The sequence below is a fragment of the Tachysurus fulvidraco genome, chromosome 1, assembly GCF_022655615.1.
Source record: "Tachysurus fulvidraco isolate hzauxx_2018 chromosome 1, HZAU_PFXX_2.0, whole genome shotgun sequence".
Lineage (NCBI taxonomy): Eukaryota > Metazoa > Chordata > Actinopteri > Siluriformes > Bagridae > Tachysurus > Tachysurus fulvidraco.
The window spans coordinates 44,222,487-44,230,911 of record NC_062518.1 but is presented as its reverse complement, the minus strand read 5'-3'; positions in this window follow the sequence as shown (position 1 = coordinate 44,230,911).

The following is an 8,425-nucleotide window of genomic DNA, read 5'->3' as shown; positions in this document are numbered from 1 at the left end:
AGCTGAAAGAGAAAGAGTGAGAGAGAGAGAGAGAGAGCGAGAGAGAGAAAGAGTGAGAGAGAGACAGAGACAGAGACACCCCCCCCTCGTTCTGTGCCACACACATCGTGCTCGCTGAATGGCAATGCTAATGCTAATGGTAATGGGCAGGGTAGGAGTAATTTGGTCACATGTGCTTGCGCTGCTCCACTGCTAAAACCTCACATTCAAGTGTGGTGACTCAGGCAGCGATGCGTCACAAAGCGCCTTCAGCTGACTTGCCTTTCACATCGAGGGCTGTGCTAATGACTAGTTAGCAGACCTGCTCTTTTTTTTTTTCTCCCAGTGACATGTTTTCTATTAATCCTGACTTTGTTTTAGTTGTTTGCTTGGGTTTTTTATTTCGTTTGTCTGTTTTGAATTACAGATTGGTTGTCCTGCACTACAAGTCTTGTTGGCCCTTAGAGCTTTACCTCAGTGTAACCTTTCAATGTTCCTATTACCCCTAGTCAATTATGTATAATATAAAACAAGCAAAGAAAAAGAATTTGTAGAAATTACTGAAGCTCCTACGTCTCAGGATGTTATCCCAAAGTTTTTCAAAGTATAGTTTATTACAATTGCGGTCAGCTTCACGGCTATGTGATAAAGTGGAGTTATTGTTACTTTCTGTGTTGGTAGGAGGTGTTTAAAAAGTTTCTAAATCCAAACAATGAACAGTGGTGTCTCAAACGGTTAAGTCGCTATTCTGTTGCATGAAATGATAGGGGTTCAAACACCAGCACTACAAAGCCCAAGCTGTAACTGTTGGGTCCTTGAGCAAGGCCCTTAATGCTCTCTGCTCCAGGGGTGCAGTATCATGGCTGATGCTGTGTTCAAACCGCACTTTCTAAACTGGAATATGAGAAGAAAAGTACGGCTTAAACAAAACTCATTTTGTTTGGTTCATAATCCGCCTAGTCCTACAAATTTATCGATCATCTGGTACAATGGTGAAAGTAGAAACAGGACTTAGCTAAGAATTCTAATTTCATTTCATGCAAATGTTCTTTTAATGTTTTGCACTGATTAGATCAGGGGTGTCTGATGTTAACCATAAAGGGTTGGTGTGGGTGCAGGTTTTATTTCCAACCATGCAGAAGCCACACCTGAGGCCACACCTTTTTTTATCTATTTTTATACAACTGAGCAATTGAGGGAGGGGGCACGGTGGCTTAGTGGTTAGCACGTTCGCCTCACACCTCCAGGGTCGGGGGTTCGATTCCCGCCTCCACCTTGTGTGTTTGTGTGGAGTTTGCATGTTCTCCCCGTGCCTCGGGGGTTTCCTCTGGATACTCCGGTTTCTTCCCCCGGTCCAAAGACATGCATGGTAGGTTGATTGGCATCTCTGGAAAAATTGTCCATAGTGTGTGATTGTGTGAGTGAATGAGAGTGTGTATGTGCCCTGCGATGGGTTGGCACTCCGTCCAGGGTGTATCCTGCCTCGATGCCCGATGACGCCTGAGATAGGCACAGGCTCCCCGTGACCCGAGAAGTTCGGATAAGCGGTAGAAAATGAATGAATGAATGAGCAATTGAGGGTTAACGGCCTTGTACAGGGGCCCAGAGGTGGCAGAACTTGCAATCTAGCAATCAGTAGTCCAACACCTTAACCATTAGGCTAACAAAACTGATCAAACAGGTGGGAATCAGGTGTGGCTTCTGCTTGATTGGAATGAAAACTTGTGAATAAGATCAGACTACCTGATAATGTATTTTACTGTATTCTGAAACTGAATTATCATTCTTAGCTAAGCAATATCTCTAAGAATGAATGAAGTAGATGAAACTGAAGGTTGATGTACTTCCCAACCATGTAACCTGTATTTTAAAATTCGATTTCCGCATGTGTTTATGTGATATGTAGCTTGTATCTTGGGTTATCTTACTATGATCCAAGCTCCTTTTCCGCTTATTTTTTTCTGCTGGATATTCAGATAACACAGATACTTTCACACTCAAAGCTAGCAACTACATAAACATTCCAAGTAATCTAAGAAGACATTCTTTGCAAGTTGTATCAGTTTAACACTGCTCATCTGAAACCAAGAACCAAGGGGGTCATTTTTTTTTGCCAAGAAATTGTTTCCATGAACAATCATTGATCACATCAGTAATTCAAATTACATGATGCAGCTGTTGAATCTGGTCTGAGGGGAAATGACTATTTTACTTCCAGTTGCATCAAAAAACTAAATAGGAATGCTAGTCAATTTTTGTATCTGTTGTACTTCAGTTGTCTATAACAATAAGACTCTGTGTAAATGCTGAAAGTTTTGACGTTTTGTGGTAAATTATAAACAGCTAACGCTGTTTTGCTGTTTCTATGATACCCTTGTCCTAATGTACAGTATAAGAGGAAAAAGTAGGGCCAAGAAGTCTCTAGAGAAGTGGAAAACGTGGCAGAACTGTATTGTTTTGTTTTTATATTGTGTCTCTTGGTGAGTTGGACTGAGGTTTATACTAACAAACACAAAAATAGATAGGGAGGGAGAAAATAATTCAAGGATCTTATCTTGTGGTGAATATTGCCTCAGTTAACTGGGAGTGCCTGTTTTATTAGCTGTTGTCGTTTTTTTCCTGGACCTGGAGCAAATTTTACCAAGATAAGTCACTGTGTGACAGTCAAGAGTGTGGAGGTTTGCTTGCACAGCCAGGATATATTGACTTTTATTTTGGACCACATTTCCAGTTTCCTTCCTGGGCTTCCACCAGTATAGCAGGTTGAATGGTGAAAGCCAATTTTTCAGGGCCACCTCCCAAACTGCAAAGAGCAGGAGTTCCAGCTAAACTAATTTCTGCTATCTTTGTAGAAAAGAACCCATTTTATTAACCCATCAGTTTGTGGAGCATAAATGCTCATACAGATATATTTTATTTCTGTTGATTTGTTAAGGTTCTCCTTTTCAGGATCCCAATTTTGAAGAAATTGTGTATCTACCTCGACTATTTTATTTGCAAAGATCATAAAGTATAAGGCCCAAAGCATGGTGACACCTGATCATCACACCTTTACTATTATAATAAGCTCCATTCTTTCTCGGAAGGCTTTTAAGAATATTTTAGACCATTATTCACCTACAGGAGCATTAGGGAGATCAGGTACTAATCTCAGGTAAAGGGAATCCAGTTCCAGTTTAACCCAAAGGTGTTTAGTGGGGTTGAGGTCGGGGCTCGGTGCAGGACAAGATGATTTCATGGATCTTCTTTCTTTGTGCACAGGCATATTGTCATCCTGGTTTGTCAACAGGTTTGGGCCTATTAGTTCCAGTAAAGGAAAATCTGGACTTACTGACTGGAACATCTTCAGGGAGGTTGCAACCAACAGCAATTTCATCAAAAGGGAGGAGTACATGGCATCAGTGACCAGCTACATTGGCAAGCATTGATGATGTGACCGTCTCCAAGACCAACACCACATGCTCCAACCAAAAGCCATGGATGACTACTAAGTTGCGGGTGCTAGGGGGACAACACAGCCCTATAAACGGCAAGAACCAAACTGTCCCGAGCCATCAGAGGAGCAAAGTGTGCCCATGCCCACACAATTTTTGCAGAACAGCTAGCAGATGTCTTCACTGACATCTTCTACATTTCCCTAAACAGCGCTGTTGATCCGACGTGCCTCAAGACAACCACCAGTGTCCGCATGCCAAATAAGTCTGTCACAATGACAATTGTCCTGTCACACTCACACCCATTTTAAATGACATGCTTTGAGAGGCTTGTCATGAGGCACATCAAGACCCAGTTACCACTCTCACTGGACCCCCTGCAGTTAGCATGTTGTCTAAACTGCTCCACGGACGATGCCATTGTCACGACCCTTCATTTAGCCCATACCCACCTGGAAAATAAGGACACTTATGTAAGAATGTTGTTTATGGACTTCAGGTTAGCATTCAACAAAATCATCCCTCAGCACCTGATTGAGAATCTGAGCCTGTTGGGACTGAATACCTCCCTCAGCGACTGGATCCTGGACTTTATTGTGGATCCTGATTGTGAAACCTCAGTCTGTCCAGATCGAGAACAGCATTTCCAGCACACCACACTAAGCACTGGAGCCCTTCCTGGCTGTGTCATCAGCCAACTGCTGTTCATTTTGCTGACTGATGACTGTGTAGCAATGCACAGCTCAAACTTGATATCGTCAAGTTTGTTGAAGACATGACTGTGTTGTGTCTCATCAGCGAGAATAACGAGTCAGCATACAGAGAGGAAGTGCAACTGCTAACTGCCTGGTGTAAAGCCAACAACCTGTCTCTGAATGTTGATAAAACTAAAGAGATGGATGTTGACTTCAGGAGAGCACAGAGTGACCACTCTTCGCTCAACATTGGCAGATTCTCTGTAGAGATTGTATAGCAAACAATTTCCTTGATGTTCATCTAGCGGAGAACCTCATCTGGTCACTCAACACCAGGTCCATCACCAAAAAAGCCCAGCAGTGTCTCTACATCTTATAAAGTCTGAGAAAAGCATCTCCCTCCCTCATCCTGACTACATTTTACAGAGGGACCATTGAGAGCATCCTGAGCAGCTGCAACACTGTCTGGTTTGGGAATTGCACCATCCTCAGACCATCCTGCAGCAGATAGTGAGGACAGCTGAGAAGTATCTCTTTTCTCTGTTATAGGCATTTACGCCACATGCTGCATCTGTAAAGCCAACGGCATTGTGGACGACCCCACACACCCTTCACACACACTGTTCTTCCTCCTGCCATCTGGAAAAAGGTACCGAAGCCTTTGGGCCCGACTAGACTGTGTAACATTTTCTTTCCACAAGCCATCAGACTCTTCAACAACTGAACTGAACTGTACCGAGCACGGGCACGGTGGCTTAGTGGTTAGCACGTTTGCCTCTCACCTCCAGGGTTGGGGGTTAGATTCCCACGTCCGCCTTGTGTGTGTGGAGTTTGCATGTTCTCCCCGTGCCTCTGGGGTTTCCTCCGGGTACTCCGGTTTTCTCCCCCGGTCCAAAGACATGCATGGTAGGTTGATTGGCATCTCTTGATATGAAAATTGTCCATAGTGTTTTATTGCATGGGTGAATGAGAGTGTGTGTGTGCCCTGCGATGGGTTGGCACTCCGTCCAGGGTGTATCCTGCCTTGATGCCTGATGACAGGCTCCCTGTGACCCAAGAAGTTCGGATAAGTGGTAGAAAATGAATGAATAAATGAATGTATGAATTAGTAAAGCTAAGTCTCATCCCTGCTCTCTCAGCTGTCCCTATTCCCAACTGGTGGCCAATTTGTGTGGTGCTCTATGCTGCAGCTGTTTTTTCCTATGCACAACTGGGTAGGATCATGGGTGGGATGTTGCAGCTCTGGATCACTATTCTTGCAAATTCAGACATTTCGTCAAAGAGACGATCCTTTTTCTCCAGCGTCAGCTCCTGGAAGCGAAACAAAACCAAGCTTTTGGCTTTCCATCTCACTCTGCTCTTCAGCTATTCAGTGTCCTGTGAACACGGAGCCACAAAACACACACTCACTTTCAAGAAAGAGACAGATAGATGAGAGATACAAACCTCAAAACAAAGGTCAGTTGTGCTCTCCAAGGCTTCTTTACCACTCCCGCTTCAGGTGCTGATCCATGCTAAATCCTAAACAACCCTTGTCCAATTTCCTGTTTAGGCCACACAGTGCTTTGTCATCTCCAATTGGACTGTAAGACAGCTTTTCTTATTCTGATATATCTAACTATAATCAGGATGATGCTGAGAATTATCTGATGCACAGAATTGCACATACAGTGTTTGCGGAAACGCTGCATCACACTGTGCATGAGGCTCCGGTTTTGGGAAATGAAAACCGCCGGTAGAGGTTACACAGAGGTAGACGCACAGTCAGAATGAAGTAAGCCAAACAGCTGTCTAGCATTGCCAACTGTGTCATGTAATTTGAAATATTACAGTCGATGACATCCTACTATGCAAAATAATTATAAAGCAAGCTTGGCATCATGTTTTAAGCTCTTCAGATGTCGCAGGTCAACTCCTGGAAATGTCTTTCTGTGGACACGCCGCTCCAGAACGGCTTTCCTCAGAGCCGGAGAGTCTAGCTGGCTCTTGGGTGGTGTAACCGAAATCTATTAAAAGGTGCTGAAATATATCAAGAAATAATATATAATATTTTACAAAGTTTATTCACTGACAGGCTGCAAATATATATGTTAAATAAATATGACTCCACATCAGGGTCATTACCACTACAGCATGACCCCGATGAACTCAGCTGCCTTGTTCCCATGCAGTTTTGTGCTTTGAACCCATCGATCTCTGTCTATTCCAGTCCACAAAGCAGCTGTGTGTAGGGTAACAAATGATTAACAGTTGCAACGCATTTGGGATATGATGCACGAGTTTGGAATTTATGCTACAAACTACAAAGATGTTGAATTTACATCTTCAACCACAAATAAATTAGCCTAGTATTCAAAACTCCACCCAAGGCCATCCATGCAGCACAAACTGCACTGGTTACCTGTCCATGCGAACTTCTTAACTACAGCCTTTTAAAGCAGTGGTCTTGTGCTGCTAACCCAGATACTCTATCCATATTCTGGTCCCGGACATCATGGTAGATGGTATGGTAGATGATACTAACAATTTGTACTGTCTGTGGAATTAAAGAAAAAACATCTGTTCATCTCTGGAGAAATTGAATGATGTAGCTGAAGATGAGAAACGGCTAGAGCCAGGATTCACACTCCATGGGCTTTAGTGGTAAGAAGGCCATGCCCACTTCAGGCTATATTTAGTGCATTAAACAGATACAGACACTGGTTTTCAAGTCTGGTTAGTGTTCCAGCTTAAAAACTACAGAATTTTGAAAATCAATTCTTTAAAACCACTTTCTGATCTCTTTTTGATTTGTATTTCAAAATCTTAAAACTGGAATAAAACAAATCTTTGCGTCTACTTTGTCTCTTGTTTACGCTTTTTTGTTCAAGCCTGCTATCCATTCTGTTATATGTCCTTTCCTCTTCTTCTACTTCTTCTTCTTCTTCTTCTTCTTCTTATTATTATTATTATTAGTACTGTCATTAAGACACGATCACGATTTCAAATTTGACGTTTTATACAAAAAATTTCAAATTTCAAATTTGACATTTTATACAAACGGTTCACTGAAACGAATCGTACCTATTAAATGAAACGCTGCATCATGCTGTGCATAAACGCATGCGCCTCCTGTTCTGGGAAATGAAAACCGCTGGTGGAGGTTACACAGGGCACACAGTCAGAACGAAATATGCCAAGCAGCTGGTCACAGTAATAACCTAATAAAATGTAATTGTTTTTCTTCTTCTTCTTTTTCTTTTCTTTTACAACGTGTTGTTTTGTTTATGTTTAAGAGCCAAGATCGAGCCTGAGTCCTCACCGCGACATGATCTCCCCACATTTCAGCATAAATTATCGTTACATGAGAAAAGGCCAGTCTGAGACTGAAAGAGAGGCTCATTACACATCAAACAACACCATGAAGTACTGGTCAAAATACCAAGAATAATTAGAATACAAATACAGAAGAATGCATTGTCTGTCATTTTATTTCTTTATTTCTTTATTTTAACAACACGTAACAAATTTTGCACAATAGAACTTTATATCCAGTTATACAAAAAACACGTATACAAAAAACAGATACTACATGGTGTTGATATTCTGGTGTTTTTTTTTTTTTTTTTTTATTCACAGGTGGTGAATTTATTTATTTATTTATTTATTTATTTATTTATTTATTTATTTATTTATTTATTTATTTGTCATAAATGAAGCATGTGAGCATGATTAGTCACATTTAGCTGCACCTGCTCTTGGCTTGGCATGAAGTAAAGAGGGATTTTTCTAATTACAGATTTCCTTGGATCCATTTTTAGATGCAAAATAATTAACCACCAAAAAAGCAAAAAACAAGAAGAAAAAAAAAAAACACTGATTACTCATTAAAGCAAGAATCAATAGCCCCGCCCCACACACACACAAAAACACACACACACACACACACACACACACACACACACACACACACACACACACACACACACACACACACACACACGGCGCAAATGGTATGTTCAAGACACACTTTCATCATCATGAACATCTGTATATGTGATTTACACAAACATTCTTCAATGTAAGCTTGAGGTGCAAAAATATGTGCACCCCGACCATCACACCCACACCCATATGTGATTCTTCCCCAAACTATTGAACCAAACTTGAAAGCACACAAGTTTTTAAAAAGCCTTTGTTTGTTGTAGTGTTACAATTTTCATTCACTGGAAGTAAGAGGATCAAACATGTCCCAGCATGACGACGCCCCTATATATGCACAAAGCACACAGATCCATGAAGACTTGATGTGCTAAGGTTAGAGTGGAAGAGTCCTTA